The 18,089-nt window shown below is 37.9% G+C and overlaps 1 protein-coding gene and 1 long non-coding RNA gene across 3 annotated transcripts in view; both read left to right on the top strand.

Annotated features, from left to right (window-relative positions):
* Positions 1-2,678, top strand: part of LOC132914080 (uncharacterized) — a 134,950-nt gene extending 132,272 nt beyond the window's left edge. Inside the window, exon 3 of the long non-coding RNA XR_009659508.1 lies at positions 1,669-2,678. This is a non-coding gene — a long non-coding RNA (uncharacterized LOC132914080). The remainder of the gene's footprint in view (positions 1-1,668) is intronic.
* The window catches only part of LOC132914077 (protein slit), a 633,186-nt gene that overhangs the window by 226,262 nt on the left and 388,835 nt on the right, over positions 1-18,089 (top strand). The window lies entirely within an intron of this gene.

The following is an 18,089-nucleotide window of genomic DNA, read 5'->3' as shown; positions in this document are numbered from 1 at the left end:
GCATCCGAAACGATCTATGAAACAAGTTTGCGATATGAAAGACATCGATTCGATTATCTACGAAACGCGTTTCGACGGACAATTATCAACGCGTGTCTCTAACTCGTTCCGTCAGAATTCTATTCGCAACTTGTCAAGATGAAAGAGAAACGGATAAAAAACAGAAAAATAGATGGACAAAATTCGGTGACGATTATTAAAACAGGAGAATCCAGCGGTGAGTCTGGCGGGTTCGTTCGATACTCGCGGATCGTTAAAACGTTCGTGATTAATTGCCACTGGTTAGGTTGGTGTAACGAGCCCCTTCAGACGCGAATAAAAATAAAGGATCGCGAACGCGCGGATGTAATGGCCGGTCGATAAATGAATTTTAATTGTATGGGCCCGGCCAGCCAGGCAGATTCTACACGAACGAGAGAATTTGACGATTGCGGATCGATGCTCCACGATGCATTCTACTGTTTCCTTGATTAAAACGCCTTATAGCAGAATTTTTTGTTTTTGAAAATTGGTAGAATCGAAATAAAAATTATTTTCCATCGAGGTTCTTTTAACATCGAGTGATTATCTGATTGAGTTTGAGCCCTTTTGATGTTCCTCTTTAATTGAAATATTTTAAAATGGATTCTTTAAATGTTTGGAATAGTGTAGTTAGGAATTTTGAAAAGTTGGAAGGACTTGAATAAAAAAATCGTTGAAACGTTTTCCAATAATGGCTCACGAGTATAGATATCCGATGAAGTTAAAGTTTTATTTGATCTCTCTTTTGATGGAACCGTTTAATACAAGTGGTCGCAAGTATAAATCGTGAAGGTTCAAAAATTGGATAAGAAGATTTCTTTTTTTCTCTATCGATAAATCTAGAACACAAATCAATGGAAATACATTCCACCCACACTTATCCTAACTTCAACAACAACCTCTGAAAGATTCTTCTCTTCTATACAGTGGCTGCAAAAATCGTTCATAGCCTTATTTCCCATGAATTTTCCTAGTATTACATTTTTGTAATCGTACTAAAGTACTACTAAATTATATGAAACTTAATGCACTTGCAGTTAAATTAATTACGATATAAATGCTACAATAAACGCAAAGCTGTAGCCACTGTACTACAAACCGAATCCGCCATAAAACACAGAATACAACAGCCGAGATATTTCAAGCCTTTCAACGCGCTGCTGCCCCGATACTTCACGAACACGCAACCATAGTTTCGTCTATTCACAGTTCCGTTTTATCCAAACCGCGAAGCCTCACGATCTTCAGGATTTCGTGGCGCGATCCGCGAACGGTTCACCCGTTGGCCGCCCGTCGTTTATGAATAATGATAATGACGTGTTTAGCCCCGTAGGAACAATAGACGAGTTGTAGCCCACTGCTCGTGGGTGGAGGGACTCGAAAAGATAACGGATATACGAGCGTGTCTTCATCGGCTCGATTCGCTTAATTAAGCCCGCGTGGCTCCGCGCTGGCCCGAGCGCAAATGAGGCTTGTTTTTCTGCGAGGAACCGAGACCGAGGCTGTTTTGGCACCGCGGGCTATGAAGCCTCGTCTTCACGATGACGAATGAGTTCTTGACTATGCTGAATGGGATACGCTTCGCGACCACTTTGTTCAATTTTTTCAGATTGTTTCTAATTCGTCGTTTTCTTTTGTTTGTTTCAGGTAAGTTGGAGATAAGCACTTATTGGACGATAATGGAGACTTTGATACTGCGGTGTTTCTGCGTGTGTGGTAAGCTCCGGGTAAATTAGGGTACAATTGGATTTACAGGTCTTGGAAAACGGTATAAATGGATCGTGGACATTTATGCAAATTTATAGTTTTATGGACGTAAGTAGAGAAATGGGACCTTTGCGTAGATTTATTTTATTCGTAGAAATATCGAAATGTCTTTATACCTAAAAGTATTAGATTGTAACAACGTTAGAAACCTTAACTATGGAATTCTTTATTATCTCGCTACTCTATCATTCCGTAGAAATATTCTATTCAGCATTTAGAATACGATATAACCTTCATCACGTAAATTAATCACATCATAGCCGAATAATATAATTCTTATTTTCCGGTTTTCCTTATAAGACGTCATCCTTAAATTTTCCATTGATCGATCTTCAGGCGAGCTATTATTCCGTTAATCAATGACCATTGTGATGATCAAGAGTGTACGGTATTAGACTTCAACGTCCGAGATTCGAGAAACCTTAGCAATAGTAGGATAGTTTCACCACATAGCTCCATAGGAAATCATACTTCTGAGAGAAGTCATGGCTCGCGTGATCGAACAACCCAAAGTCATCGACGAGACGTTAGTCACGTTTCATGTAAACGTTCCATCTATCGAGTAATCGAGCAAAGTACAAGATACCCTCGCGATACACGGTGACAGGTAAAACTGACTGGATAAAGACAAGAGCCTCGTAGCATCGCCTCGAAAACCCTGTTTAGCCTGGTGTGGCATCGGGTTTGAAAAGCATTCGTGGTCGACGTAACCGCAACATAAACGAACGCGGTCTCGAAAAACAAGCTTGGCCAACAAAAAAACATGATTCACCACGTTGAAATCCGCTCCGGGTTTCTCGTCGTTAATTCTTGCATTGTTCTCGTCTCGACTCGCTTCCTTTCCGCCATTTCCTATCGATCTCGAGAAATCGAGTCGGTCGTTCTACTTGAGAAACAATAGCTATACGTGTTTCTAATACATTCCTTTCAAAAGTCTTCTTTTTTTAGGTCTTCTTTTCTCAGATTTATATTTCTTCATCTTTCTAGAGAAGCTTTTTAACCCACTAAGGTCGGACGTTGCATTGCATAACGTTGCATCAAAACAATACTTTAATCGCAACTTTTTGTCTTTATGGATTTTCATTATTGATTTCTGGTTTATAATACTGTGACTTTAGCTCTTAAAATATTGATGTTGAATATTAAAAGTTTGAAATCTTAAAATCTCTAAATATTTAAATATTCAAGTTCTCATACTTTCAACTTGTCAGATATTCAAATATACATATATTCAAATTCTCAAATTTTCAAATCTCTAAATTCTCAAGTCGTCGATATCGCATACTTTCGAATGTTTTCAAATATTTATTAAATCATGTCAAATATCAAATCATTTTCTTCGTATATTTAAATATTAAAACATACAAACATTCAAATTCTTTAAATTTTCAAAATTGTAAGTTTCGTTTCTTAGGTATATTTTGTTTCATAGATAGATGTACCTAGTAGCATGTCTGTAGCAATCAATTTCTATTGAAGGACATAATTCATGAAGAATAGGATACAAATTAGCTGTTAATTATAGAATTTTTAATGAAATAATCCTTTTTAATTCAGAGATGTTTATATAATTTTTGTCCTTGCAGTTTAATATTTACCTGGTAACTGGGTCGTTCCCTTATCAGAAGCTCCTTCAGTTGTAATTAAAAATTAACAAAGACGAAACGTTTTTAATTAAATCCGGTTTAATTCCTGGAAACACAAATACGCCAGATGTAATGCATTTTTAGTATAAATGAAACATTCTATTTAGTAAACGAGGAAATTCTGGGTAAATGAGTTATTATGTCCAAAGCTTATTAGCACTGCTGGTAAATAATTTAACGATTTAACTCTTTCTCGCCGATAAATGAATTAAAAATACATTTATTGTTATTATTTTATCATTTATATTGATAATTATGCATGTACAAATTGGGAAATTCTGATTGACACGATAAATACGATGACGAACAAAGGCAAGCTCAAGTTTTGTATTAAATATTCTGTAAATACTTTTCCATCATATTCATAATAATCAAAAATAAAGTAGTTTCGCTATCACGGGTAGACTTCTATAATTGAAAAGTTATCGTCTACTACAAAGAATTCTACAGTTTTACCAAATAATTTTATCAAGGCGTGTTCATTAGTCTTAAATCTAGAGTCTTAAATCCCGTCGAGAATTTTCGTTCTTTTAATGTTATTAGTTGTAATACACATCTTCGCTTGAGTACGTTAATTCCTGCTCCGCTATTAACGAGGAATTTATGTCGTCGTCTGTCGGATCGTAGAAGCACTGTGGGTAGTCTTCCTGTTGTGGCGTTAATTCGTAGGTCTGGTCTATTGGTTCCCCTATTTCTTTCTTACGTGTCTCGAAATTGTAGACTGGGTATCTGAAAATTTCTACATTGACTGGATACATGTCCAATTTGTTTACATTTGAAACATTTCAGTTGAGTCCTTTGGGCAAGTGGCATTTGTTCAGCTTGCCGGAAGTTTCTTGGCATTGGATTAGGTATTGCAGTTGGTTTTCTAAAGGTTGGGTTAGGATTGTTGGTCGTTGGTTGTTGCTGCTCGGGGAATCGTGATCGTTCCATTGGTCTTGGTCGTCGACTTCGATCTTCCCTGAAGTATCGCTCAACGTCGGCGGCTTTCTTTTCGGCTTCGATGATATTGTATGGTGGATTGGCGAGTAATACTTGTCCTATTTCGGTTTTTAGGCCTCGAATGAAATCGGTTACGGAGTCTCTTCGAATTCTATCGTTCATTGCTCGTCTAGTAATTTCATCACAGTATTCGGTTGTTATACTGTATCGTAACTTATTCAGCACTCTGCGGAACCTGATGATATAGCTTTGAACACTTTCGTCGTGACGCTGTCTTGTTTCGCGTAGCTGGTCTTGTTACTCCCTAACGGAGCCTTGGGTGGCTACGTTTCGTCGTAAGGCATCGTACAGATGGCCATTGTGGCTTTACCCTTAATTTTCCCGATCTTGATTATTTTGAGCAATAGTATTTGTTCGCTACACATGGCTCGCATTTCACGTACTGTGCGTATGAACTCTTCTACTCCGATATCGTCTTCGCCGTTTAACGGTGGGATACATGCTATCGCGTCTTTGGCTCGTAAGGAGAGGCGAATTGCGGTAAACGGTCTTCGTAGGAGAGATAGTTATCTACTTCTGGTCGAATCGGAGCGGATGGTGGGGGAGTTCTGTCTCTCGCGGTAATAGATTCGTCTATGGTAATAAGGGAGCCTAGTTCTGTAGTAGCGTCGTGTCCTATTTTAATTTTAGAGATTTTTGCCTAGTAGCTCTATCTCTGCTGTACGCTTCTTGTTTTCACTGTCGGCTGTCCGTTGTGTTTCTTCTATATGTCGCGTAAGAAGTTCGATTTGTTTCTGCATCGCGTCGAGTATGGCACGAGTTGAATTATCCATAGCTCCGGTTGCAGAAGCGGTTTCGATTTTGTCTTTTCGTGGCATGGACATGATTCTAATCAAGCTTACCGAGTCTGAACTATTGTTGCTATTTGAGCTCGAAACGCTTGAGAAACTTGGTTTTCTCGCGCGGTAACGTGCAAATGAATTCAGATTTCTAGCTTACCGAAGTAGCTGTGGCCGTTGAGGAGTCTCTGGGGTGTTTCCTCTCTGGTTGCTTCTGGATTCCGAATCTTATTCGTAGGCTTGCTCTGCGCTGACCGTAGTCCTCTCGTCTAGTTTCACCGTAGTGGAACGTTGAAAGTTGCTGCAAGGCTTCGTAGTAGCAAAGATTCGCAGTGGTCCGCTGATCCTTCGATCTTCAATGATGCGCGTACGCCGAAATCGTGATTTCGTTTACACTAAAGTGAATGGATCCTGGCTGCATCGCCAAAATGTCGCATAAGTTGTAGTGATGATATCCTGTTATTTTTTTTCTTTTTTTTTTTTTTTTTGAATTAATAACGCGGATTCGTTGTTCACACTTTTCGGTAGGAAAGTGAGGGTAACGATCCGCGATGCCCATTGGTTATAGCCAACGTTAATAAATAAAAATATGAGGAGAAAGTCTCCTGAAAATGTGGCTCATGGATGTCCTTGTTCATGGGAAAAACTTGCTATTTCGCTAGACAAATATCCGCTTTCTCCGTAATTTGTAAGAGCGTGCAATAAACACAAGGACTGTTTTAAGGACCATTCATAAACCGAAAATACTTATGTGAATAGAGATTAAGCTAAAAAGATTCGGTTTATGGTGGTTCCTTAGGTTTATTGCGGGTCAGTGTAACGATATGTAGGTCTTGGCGACCAAACCGTGAGGGACGTCGCACGGACCATCTCAGGCGACGTAACACGTGGTAAGTAGAATTTGACCCGTGACACAATCATAGCCGTGCGATGGTTAAGCTTTCTTTTGTTCGCCATCGTAACTATATGAAAAATTACACGGAAACGCCTTTGCTACAAAAGAAACCAAGTAATTTCGAAGCTGTCTAAGAGAATAGCTCGTGTATACAAGTTATTAACCACTAAGCCTGAAACTTATGATCGATGATGCATAACAATGAACGAGATGGTCTGGAACCTTATGACCCGTAGCACAAGTGGCTGTACCACATTCGCCATGTTTTTCCTTGGTGCGAGATTACGAAACCGCTATTGTAGACTGTGCGCATAAACGCTTGAAAACTGCCGATTTCAATTAGAGATCGGTAAATGTTACCGGGAGAGATGAATTAAGCAGTCGTGACAGTGAAAGGGAAACGTGTCTCCTTTGTTCACGAAGCAAACTCTCGGCACGTGAAAGCGGCTGTTTAGAACGTGTTCGTTGTATCGATTATTGCTCGTATTGTTTCGAGACCTGTGAAAAGAATTCCGCGGGTGTTACCCACGTAATACTTTATCATCCGACAGCGCAACATTTTCCATTATCCACGTGCGCGAATCATAAACTACGAAGCGAGAGAAGAGAGAATTTTTTCATATGAAAATTCCGAAACAAAACGGAGGATTTTTTTAATGATAAAATGTTCCATAAAAGGGAGGACGTTTTACGAGAGAAATTTTCGAGAAAACAGCTTATTTTTGGTAGAAAGATTTCTAAAGAACATTTTATTTATAAAAACTGTTATTTTATCTCTGATAAATGGAATATTTTTTAATTCTTGGAATATTTTTGTGGATTTTATTTAAATTACGTGATTGGATTGCCCGAGATTTTTTCGTGGTAATGTTCAGTAGTTCAAGCATTTTTTTGATAAAATATTCCTTTATTGTTTCATATTCCATGAACTGGGGAATCATTAGGAGATTTTATCGATAGGTGAGAGAAGCGCAAGAAACGCGAGAAACTATCCATCACGGATGCTTCTTCCCTTCCGAAGACGGGATAACATGATTAAAGACCCGGTTGTGATCTAGGTCGGAAAACAAACTTCTTATCTCCTCACTGGTGTGTACCTGGTTGCCATTCTTCCATTGTAATCTTTTGCTCATAACTGGTTTTGCGAATGATGTATAAATAATTATATAGATAACCATCGATTATTAACCACTTTGCTACGAAGAATGATATCGATTAATAATGTGGTAAAGTACATGTTCTGCAATACAGAACAACTTTTAGTCCCGTTTATACATTGCGCTATAATTAATCATACAAAATACATAATTTCATATCGTTTATACTTTTCTATGACTGGAAAAATGAAATGTAGAAGCTGGTAAAAGTACACTTCGTTAAAAGTAAGCAACAAATGGTCTTATCTTAAATTGTAGCCACTGTATCTCTTCCACATTAGTGAAAACTGCGTTTACATCATTTCAATAAATAATACCAAAATGTTGACCGAGAAAGGTATCGCGAAAAAATTGAATCATAATCAATGCGTTGCTCCGTTAAAAATGACGACGTTCGAAGCTTCGAACAAGATCCGAATATCCACCGAATGGCATCCGCGAAAAATATTTTTGCCGTGCAAATCGACGGGGTATACTAGCTCGCCGAGCGTTATCGAGATAGTTTCATTATCGTTTCACTTGATTAGGAAGCCGGCTTGCCAGCGGATCGCGGTTCATGCGATTACAAAATCGAACGATCCGGACGCCACCTAATACGCAACCCAACGGAATCTCGTTGGTATAATGAACACGAGTCCGAAAACGGAGAAAGAGAGGACGAACCTGTGGGGATGGTTGTTCGAGTATCGAATGTTGAATCTCCGGATCGATCGATCGCCTGGCTACGCTCGTCGTTTAACCAGATTATTCACGCTCCACCAATGAAAAGGGGCCAATGAAATTGCGATAAAGCCGAAATTGTGAGCTCGCGAGCACGTACAGGGTTGAAGTGAGAGAAACAGAGAGACAGAGAGGGGGTGAATGGGGATGGGGTTTGGTGATCAGGCAGGCAGCAAATATCGCCGGACGACTTTCATTTTCAGCGCACTAATTATTCACCTAGCCCCAGAGCTCGTTCGTTTGTTTCTGCCGCGTTCGCAAATAAAAGCGCGAGCCGAAATGGATGCGCCGCGACGAAATCGCGACCCAACCCCGGCCTCGTGAAATGTCCAGGATCAACCGTAGCTATTGGCTGGTTTCGGGCCTCCAGAAAATCGTCGACGACCCCGCACTCTCTTTTCCTTGAATTATCCCTAGTTTCCAAGGTTTTATTTACCGGGAAATGTTGCGAGAAAAGATTTCTCTTGGGTTATTTTCTCGTTTCGGCAGGTTTGTTTGAGCTGCAGGAGAAACGCTTTGACAGGCAGAACGTTGTTCCGTTATGTGCAGGATTATTAGTTTACTGTTAGTTATTTGACATGAGCGGAACATTGTTTGAGATTTTAACAGGTTATTTGAAGTTTGTTACGGGGGTACATACGGGTTTTGCCTTTTCCTCTGTGCTAAGTTTTATCGTACTGTTCTCCTTATTTGAAATGATCTGTCCGAATTAAAGAGACTGCACGAAATCGAAGTTTCGCATTATTTTCCTTCGTACAACTCGAAATAATTATTTCTCGAAACAGCCTATACAATATAACTTTACTTAAAACGTAAAAAACGCAAGGAACTTCAATTATTTCAATTCCAGATTACCAATGCAATCACTGTATCACCCTCCTTCTTCCAAATTACCTCAACATTTCACCAAAATTCACTCTGTCGCAAACCACTTTAATAACCAACTCTCATCGCACTTCATCACTCACGATCCACAAAACTTCATCGAGAAACAGTTGCCAAACTCTCGGCCGCAGACAGAGCGTGGAAAACGCGGCCGACTCCGGCAGAGACGGACCGATTTGTCTAATTAAATCAAGCGGAGAGGTGCGGAGGGCTATGTGTCGCGCGGCCATCCACCGTACGAAATTGCAATGGACCAGAGGAAAGGGTATGGATTAATGGCTCCAGCCGATGATATGTTCGGCCGTGCACGGCACGGTTAAAAGCGATAATTTCCTCGTAATCCCGAAACGTCCTCTCGTTATTATTAATTGGCCGGTGTCAGTTCGCCGGCCCGTGTCAGACCGCCTAGCGCCTGGCCAAACGTATCGTCGCAATTTTCTCCGCAACACCCCCTTTGCAGTGCAGCGTCGTGGCCGCTCGGGCGCGCAAAATTTGTCTGGATCGTCTCCCATGCTCGTTAAACTGCTAGCGAAAGCTGAGATCCAAACGCGTCGAACACGACACCCTAACTCCCTGTCGGAGTTATCGCGGCGAATTGGTTTATCAAGCGACACGCTGACCGATTATTTATGGTTACCGGCAGTCAAGGTTACGCTCGGTGGACAAGCGTCGATTAATCGCGCGTGTCCCGCGTTCCAGCGCTCGGCTACTGCCTCTTGCTTATGGCGATATCGTAGCTGCAATAGGAGAATGTGATTACGTAGGTGATTACCGGGGATTGTTAAGGAGGTGAAAACGTAATTATACAGGTTTGATGAAACGGGAATCGAATGCTTGCCGAGCTGATGCTTTGGATGATGACGAGACTGTAGAAAAGTGAAGTCATAAGTGATTATTTAGATTTTTCATACATATGGCAGGGATAAGCTTCGGAATATTTGGTTTTGTTTAGTATTACGTGATATAATGATTGGATGATAGGAAAACAGAGTTGCGAATGATTTAATATGTATAGTATGAAAACGAGAATTCTGGAATATTTGGGTTTGTATTGGTGATATTTGATATTATGATGAGACGATGGAAAATTGAGATTATAAGTAATTACTTATATATAGTCTCACTACAATTTTTAACACGGCTAATTAATTAATATTCTGAAAAAATTTTTTTTAGAATATTTGGCTGTATATTGGTGTTGTTTGGAGGTAACTTGTTTGGTAATGTTGCTCAAAATTTGTCAACTGAAATCTAGTTAAAGAGGTAGGATCTACTTAGATAGTACATAGTACATACATAGCATAAAATATATTCATTAGGTTGCTAGAAAAATTCTTCCGTTAGAATTTACGTAGAACATATTAGTACAGAAAAGGTATAGCGTAATAATATGAGATGGATGAAAATTTTTCTGTGTTATGCACAGGATAATATGAGAGTAACATTTCCGTTAATGTCGTTTAACATGATAAAAAATAATGACAAGAACAGATATAAAAATGGAAGTTCATTAAAAATATAAAATAGTGTATGTAAATGGTAGACGATTTTTCTCCAGAATATTTTGTTAAATCTTAAATGCGTTAATTCAATCCTGCTTTTACGAGGCTGAATTCCGTAATCGGCTTAAAAGAGAAAGCTACTTGTGGAAATGTATCGTACGGTAAAAAATAATACTGTGAATACTAAATAGTTTTAGATAAATTATATAAAACTCATTAGAGTTTACATAACACGTGCAATGTAGAATTAATTCGAATTTTCCTTAAATTCGTCACGACAAAATCGTACTGGAACGCACACATTCGTCACGCCATATGTAATTAAACTTAACACACGGCATTGGCAATCACAGCTGAAATTTCAGTGGGGACCATTCAGTAGCATTAAATTTCGTGTCCATTGTATCACGAGCTTTCAATCAAACGCGAAATGTAGGGCACTGAAAAACACCGGTAAAATCGTTTGTAGAAATCAGTAGGAATAATCAATCGTGATATAAATTAATTAAACCTTTATATGCCATTTATGTAAAATATATAGTTTTTACGAAAAAAAAACTTCTTTATGAAATTCAATCCTCCTGATATATCATCCTCACTTTAACGTAACTTTTTTACGGTTTAACATCTTTTTTTATCGAACTATTCCTCTCGATTGGTTTGGTTTCTATAAAATGAAAATGGACGGGAGATAAAATATGCAAAATATGTAACGAAAGCTCTGTTTCTGTCGAATAAATTTATATTTGTCTATGGCGAGAAATATTCAAGCTGGCTACGGTATTTTTCGAAACATTCTTCAAAAAATTACAATACACATGTGTACAATACATACAATAAACAAGATTAGATTATATAAGATATAATAGATTATTATTAATATTAGATTATATAAGATATAATAGATACAATAAACAAAATTCACAAAAAATTAATGAATCTGAATCGAACTGACGAATTCACAGAGATTATAGGATTCTAAATTAAAACGCCACTTTTTTTTAAGAGCGAAAAATTTCATTTGAAATACTCGTACTATAAGCGTGAACTATGTTAGCGACATAGAGTTTGTGAAATAAGACTTGTAAAGTAAGAAAAGGTTAATTTTAGACGAAGACCTCTTCCTTCCAAATTTCAACTTCAATCACACCAAGAAGTAGAAAGGAAGGGTAAGATCATGAAGAGGTCACGGAATGAAAAGAATTCAAATTACTTCGATTCTCATCGCCCCCTTTCATGAAATTCACGAAGGAAATAGCCGCGGAATCGCGAGTCCCGTTAGTTAGCCCGCAATTTGTTCCAACTAACGAGAAGTTCGCGCCGGCGAGATTTATAAGGCGGGTTCTCGTTAAAATAGTCGACGCGCCGCTCGAGCCATGCAACCAACCATCGTTGGAAAAACAAAAGTTTCCTCGGGTGAATTCGCGCGATTCCGCGAACGTTTGTTTAATTCGATCTGGACCAGGATGCAATTCTGAAGCGCCGCCTGGTTACAACCACGGCCGAGTTCCAATTATCGCGTTAACTTTTTCATTTACTCGCCATCCTGGTGTATAATCCAACGTTAAATGCGTTTAAACTTCGTCTCCGTGGGACGCGATCTCCCAGTGACGATTGCGAAACAATTCACGTTGCAATGAGCTGAAACACGAATTTCGAGCTGTGTCTGCTTGAAGTAGATGAAACGGCGGATTGGTAGATTTAGTTTGTACGAAAGGCGTTGTTTTCGTGGAAAACGAGAGTTTGAGTAATTCGAAAATATATTGGTACTATCTTTGTTGCGTTGATTTTGTTATTCATTCAAAATTAATGTTAGCGATACTAATAACTTGACTTTGAATATTTATAAAGATACATTTATGGAGATAAATAAAGAAATAGAACTTACATAAGAATTTGTTTCATCTATTATAAATAGATTATCTAGATATTATAACGAATACGCTTTACTTTAAATATCTTATATATTTGTACGTTTGGATATTTTGTATTTTTTAATTTTCCACGAGTATATAAAAATCCAGTTTATTCATAAAAATGGTTCTGACTTGAATAAAAATTTCTATCAAAAGGCGAAAGCTTGTTGTAAAAATATGATACCAGAATCACAAACTGACTTTAAAAATTTCAGATTTTTATGAAGTAAATTGTGATCGCAAATTTTTCGCCAGAGATGTGATCTGAAGGATATTATACAGGTTATTACTTATATTGCAACAATAGAGATCGACGTTAATATCTCGAATTGATCATAAATTTTGCAAGTGGTTTAATATAGAAGCTACAACTAGAGGAAAGTTATACCAAAGTTGGAATAATTCGATAATGCGTAAATGCTGTATTGAAATAAGCGACAGGTAGATACAGCATACAAAATTCATTCATCAGCCAATGCGTTATTAATCGTTAGCAGCTCTAATCACATATTATTATAACATAACCACAGCTAAACATCTATAACCACGGTTTTCGTGTATTAAATTTTATCACACTACAAAAGCTCAATTAAAATTCACTCTCTTCAAAACTTGATGGGAATTGATGAATCTATTAAATAAAAGGATTTTCTCACATTTTATTCACGTGTTTAGAAATGAAATAAATATCAAGTACTTGGGGAATTAACAATTTTGCTGAAAGATAAGAACAATAACAGTAAATTAGAGTATACTCATATTTCACATTTCTGTTAAAAGAGAATTCTCTCACGTCCTATTCACTTTTTCGAAAATAAACTAGATATATATCAAGAGCAGAATTAATCTTTCAAAGATAAACATAACGATAAATTACAGCAGGTGCAGAGTATTTAGAAGCTTAGTTGCACGAATCTCATTGCAACAGGCACGAAATGTAGCGAGAAGGACCAAAGCATCTGCACATCTCCCATTTAGCAGCTGGAATCCGCGAGGATCCTTTAATCAAGCCTTTCAAAGCGTGGTTCATTAGATTTTTAGGTAAAGGTTTGTTTGCAAATCGAGATAGCGACAGTCGTTGTCGTTCCTTTTTACGTAGCTACCGATAAATTAACCGTAGAGCCAGTGGAACCGTTCAAGTCGCAAACTTCGATACTCGCGAAGCAAAATTTCGGTCTGTCGCGGTGGTTCGCGGCCGAGACACGCACAATGGACGTCGGGACGCGATAATTGCCAGGCGCGTTGCCAATTCGACGTCCTCCTGTTAATTGATTCGCCAGAGAACGGTTGTTAGGCCGGTCGTTAACGAGCCTGCTCCGCTAATCGCGGATACAACGCTTTCAGACACGGACGAGTGTCTCTTCCGATTAGACGGCCCACGAACAGGTGTATTTGTTCTGCTTTTAGGAACCGATTTTCTTACTATTTTAGCTATTTTCCTATATATTATTATTTCCTATATATATTAAACGTAGAGCTTATGTATATGGAAAAGGGCACACCTCGCCGATTTCATTGACCTTGATATCTAGTGGCTCACGAAAGTATTCTGATCGTAGAAAATGAATATATTTTCGATTCAGAGTAATTTCTCAAGATAATTTTTTACAAGGTCTCACGTGTTAAATAACTATATGTAACGACTTAGATATTAACGCCTGAGTATTTCTTTTTTTTTTATTTTTATTCTTTGTCTTGAAATAAAATATAAAATGTCACTCATCGTGTATTGAAAAATTGTTTGTAACAAACATTGTTTCTTTACTGAAAGGTATATCACACACGTTATTGATATAACCTACCCTATTAATGATATTTGTGATCAAGTTCGATCGCATCATATTACAAGAATTTTTTATATAAACCATTTAAATCTCTCGGAAATCCTTCGATTCTACTATTTCCAAAACGAGTTGCGAAATTAGCCCAGCGGCCTAGATCGACGTTAAATCCGAATTTATTCACGTTCCTTAACCTTCGGTATCAATTTCACGAGAAATTCGAGCTGGCAAAGAGCCGGAAGCTAGATGCTTCACTTTGCAGCCGCTATATAATCAATTACATTAATACGCGAGAGACGTCGTGTCGAGTACCAAGAGCGCGAGAGAGTGAGCGCGCGCTTAATCGCATCGGCCGCGACAAAGTGGCGGGCTAATGTTTTCCTTTTGAGTCAATTACACCGCAACCGCGGTTTCGTTCCCCAGCTGACGCTCTTCCACGTATACCCCTTCGGTTCTGACAAGCCTCAGACATCTTAATTACCCTAATACATTTTGCGGTAATCGGACGATTCCAGAGGAACTTTCGCGGACGTAGCTCTGGATGGACCAGCGGATAACTTTTTACTCCCGGTGGTGCCAGTAACGAAAAACCGGCCAAGTTAGCAAGTGGTGGGCCGACCGCTTGAATATATACGACGCCTTTGTAGCGTTCGTTGAAATTTCTTGTTCTAGCTTGGAAGCGAAATTAAGGTTTGTTAATATTGCACGAAAGATGAACAAAGGTATTCTTTGTTCGAATTCAATTGCCCGCTCCGGTTGGTCCAAAGGTGAATTTTCTACTGTACACTGTATCGTTTAGTAGCAAGTTGTACTGTGTTACTTTGTCTTTAGTTTTTGTCCTTTCCTGCGATTGTTGTACTTTGTAATTTGCTTCGAAGCCGGAGTTGGAAATCTGGCTACGACGAGATGGTGAAGAAAAGGGTTTTGTTGAATGACTTCTTTGGAATGGGAACGGTGGTCTTGAGGAACTAAGTGATTTCAGAGGATACTTTTCTAACTTTCATTTTCGGTTTGTCTTTAAAGCATCGTCTTTTCGCATATTTTATTCTTTTCTTTACCGTTGTTCAATTTAAAGCCTTAATGAAATAAGTCAGCAGTAAAATAATCTCAAAACAGAATATAATTCTCTTCTTCATCTTTAATACACGTGATTGATAAATATTAACTTTATTTTGTAATTAAAACATTTATTTATGTATATCTTAACAATAAGCGTACTATATTTCGTGACTGCTAGTAGTACTTTGTACAATACACGACATAAAAATAAAATCGAAGTAAACTAATAAAATTAAGTAAACTTGGATAAGAAAATTAAACTCCTATTTCAATTTATAGAAACAAATCGTACATGTCATCCCCTTTTACACATAATGAATCCATCACAAACTTCAAAAGTCTCGTCAAAGTGGGACATCAAAGTAGCCAACATTATCGAACAGAATAGATCAAAACTAATTTTAACTACGTTTCCAGAGTATCTTTCATCGTAAAATTGGATCGAAACCTTTTTCCTTTCGACGAGAAACGATAAAGATTTGAAGGAAGCCGGCGACGTGGCTCGCGAGACGAGGCAGGCAGGCGCGATAAAAATTTCAACATACGTCACCCCTCGTTGGAGGGAGTCGTTTCAGTGCAGGCTGTTCCGCTCGTCTTCGTTCTCTTTCACGGGCGAAACAAAAATTACAGATCGTTTGTTGTCGGCTGTTAAATAAATAATACGCAAGTCGTTAGGTTCCCAGTGGAAGGTGCTCGGCCTCGTGTGGCCAATCGATGTCATTTCGACGCGTTTTCGTCACGGGGACACGCAACTCCCTTTTTTCTTCCTCCCCTTATCAATTACATCCCTCGGGGATATGGTTCCACTCGTGAATGGGAAAACTTGCAAAAGGAAAATCGATTCAAAGACCCGACCGTTCTTGGCTCGTCGAAATTCGTCTCACGATATGACGGAATTGGTCCAACTGATCGATGAGTTTATCGGTGTTTGAGCCAGTTTGAGGGGTACACGAATTTCTGTGGCTCGAACTGTGCTCGATGAGAGGGCGACGAAGTAGCGAATAGGGTGAAAAGTTATGTCTTGCATTTGAGAATGATGAGTAATACAATTGTACAGTATTGTTGCATTGTACGGTGAATTTAAGAAGTTTTGGGCGATTTAGGGTTCTTCGAGTTTCTTTTTGTAACCGTGTTTTTAAGATCTCTTAGCATTGTATTTTGTATCGTATGTATGTTCCCTTTGTTAAGATAATCACCTCCGTATAATAAATCTCCAAAATTCAAACTATTCCTTTGTTTTGAATTGTTCTTCGTATTTTTATCTTGCTCGTTTTAAACTGTTATGCAGACGCTTGCTTGTTTAGGTTAGCTAATTGATCACATTTTCATCAAGGGGCAAAAAGAATATAATATTGTGGTGAGATACATATATCAAAGGACAAAATAATTCGTTTTTCATTTATATAAAAATACGTACTTTTTGTAGAAATATAATTTTGATTCAAGAAACAAATTTAAATAGAAGGAGCTATTGAAAATTATTATTTTATGTACTTCCTGGATGAAATCAACTTACTCTACGTGACTCTTGTTATAATAAATTCTTGATACATGCATGATTCAAGCCACTTCCAGTTACGTGAAGAGAAAATATCGACGTATTACTTCACATAGAAATTGAGAATACTCTGACTTGCTGAGGAATTTATTTCCCTCTCCTATTTGACATACATTTGCTCTCAAGGATACTATGTACTTGCATTAACACATTTCTGCGATGAAATGAAGGTTACACATGGTGAAAACCGTTTCACTTTGATCTGTCTTTTCCACGATAGGGAGAATAAAATTCTGTAATTTGTTACAAAGGAGTAATTGAGATGCGAGAGTTCCAGTTACACGAAAATTTGGATTAACAGGGTTTCTGGGTAGTTTGAATATTAGCATTCCCCACGAGGAAACGATAATTTTGAGTTTGATTTACTACGAAATTCTGGAACTACTTAGTCCCAATAGACAGCTTATTTTGCGATCTGCTTCCCTTAGAATTTCCCTTTTTAAACGTTCTGTTCCAAATCAAGATACACGCGGTTGCTTATTTTAGATAATAAATGAAATAAAAGAACAGAAAAGATTAGGATGAGAAATGTGAATCTTTTGCACAAGTTTTCGTCAACGCGTCAAGTATGGAAATCCAAGTTACGTGAAAAGTTTTGTCATTATTTAAAAGCATTTCTTTTTTTAACGTTCTTTGAGTCATTCGCAAAGCATACCGATCCAGGTTATAAATTGAAAAGTAGACAAAAGCGATGGTAGTAGGAACATTATTTTTGAAAATTTTTCTCAAAATTTATGACAAGTAAATTTATGGAAGGAAATAGAGCATTGATTTTCTAGTCACTCTGACTTTTTACGAATTTGTACAATTTCGTAAATAATTCATGTGCTTCGGTGTAACTTCAACTATTGGTATACTTACAATGTAGGACATAATTGAGACAATAACCACGGATGGTAAATCATTTTTCATTGTCATTAATATCAAGATACACAAAAAGCAAACATAAGAAAATATGTTTATATAATAGAAGCTAATCTGCACTATTTACTTATGCCAAAGTGTAATTAGAGCAATTGTAAAAGCTGATGGATTGTGGACTAAATGCTACCAAGCTATCAAGGCTAAATGATTTTATTGCTAAAAACACTGTACGAAATTGAATTTGTAAAAATAAGAATTCTATGGATCTGAAAAATGGATATACTTTTACATAGTTTATTGTTCAGCAGAAAAGACGTATTTTCACATGACCGTAGTGAAAGATGCCTAAATGACATATTACATCGTCAGACATTACTAAAAAACGCCAAAACTTCCCACGGGAACCAATGAATACGTTGAACAAAGAACAGATTGTTGAACGAAGTGGAAGATCGTGACAAGATGATCCGTGAGGTAATTTTACGGCAACTACACGGTTCTACATAAGACAGGGAAAATAAGACGAGCCGAGGAGTG

Source organism: Bombus pascuorum, chromosome 14 (assembly GCF_905332965.1).
Source record: "Bombus pascuorum chromosome 14, iyBomPasc1.1, whole genome shotgun sequence".
NCBI lineage: Eukaryota > Metazoa > Arthropoda > Insecta > Hymenoptera > Apidae > Bombus > Bombus pascuorum.
The sequence above is the reverse complement of the archived record's forward strand: the minus strand, read 5'-3'. Positions and strand labels throughout refer to the sequence as shown.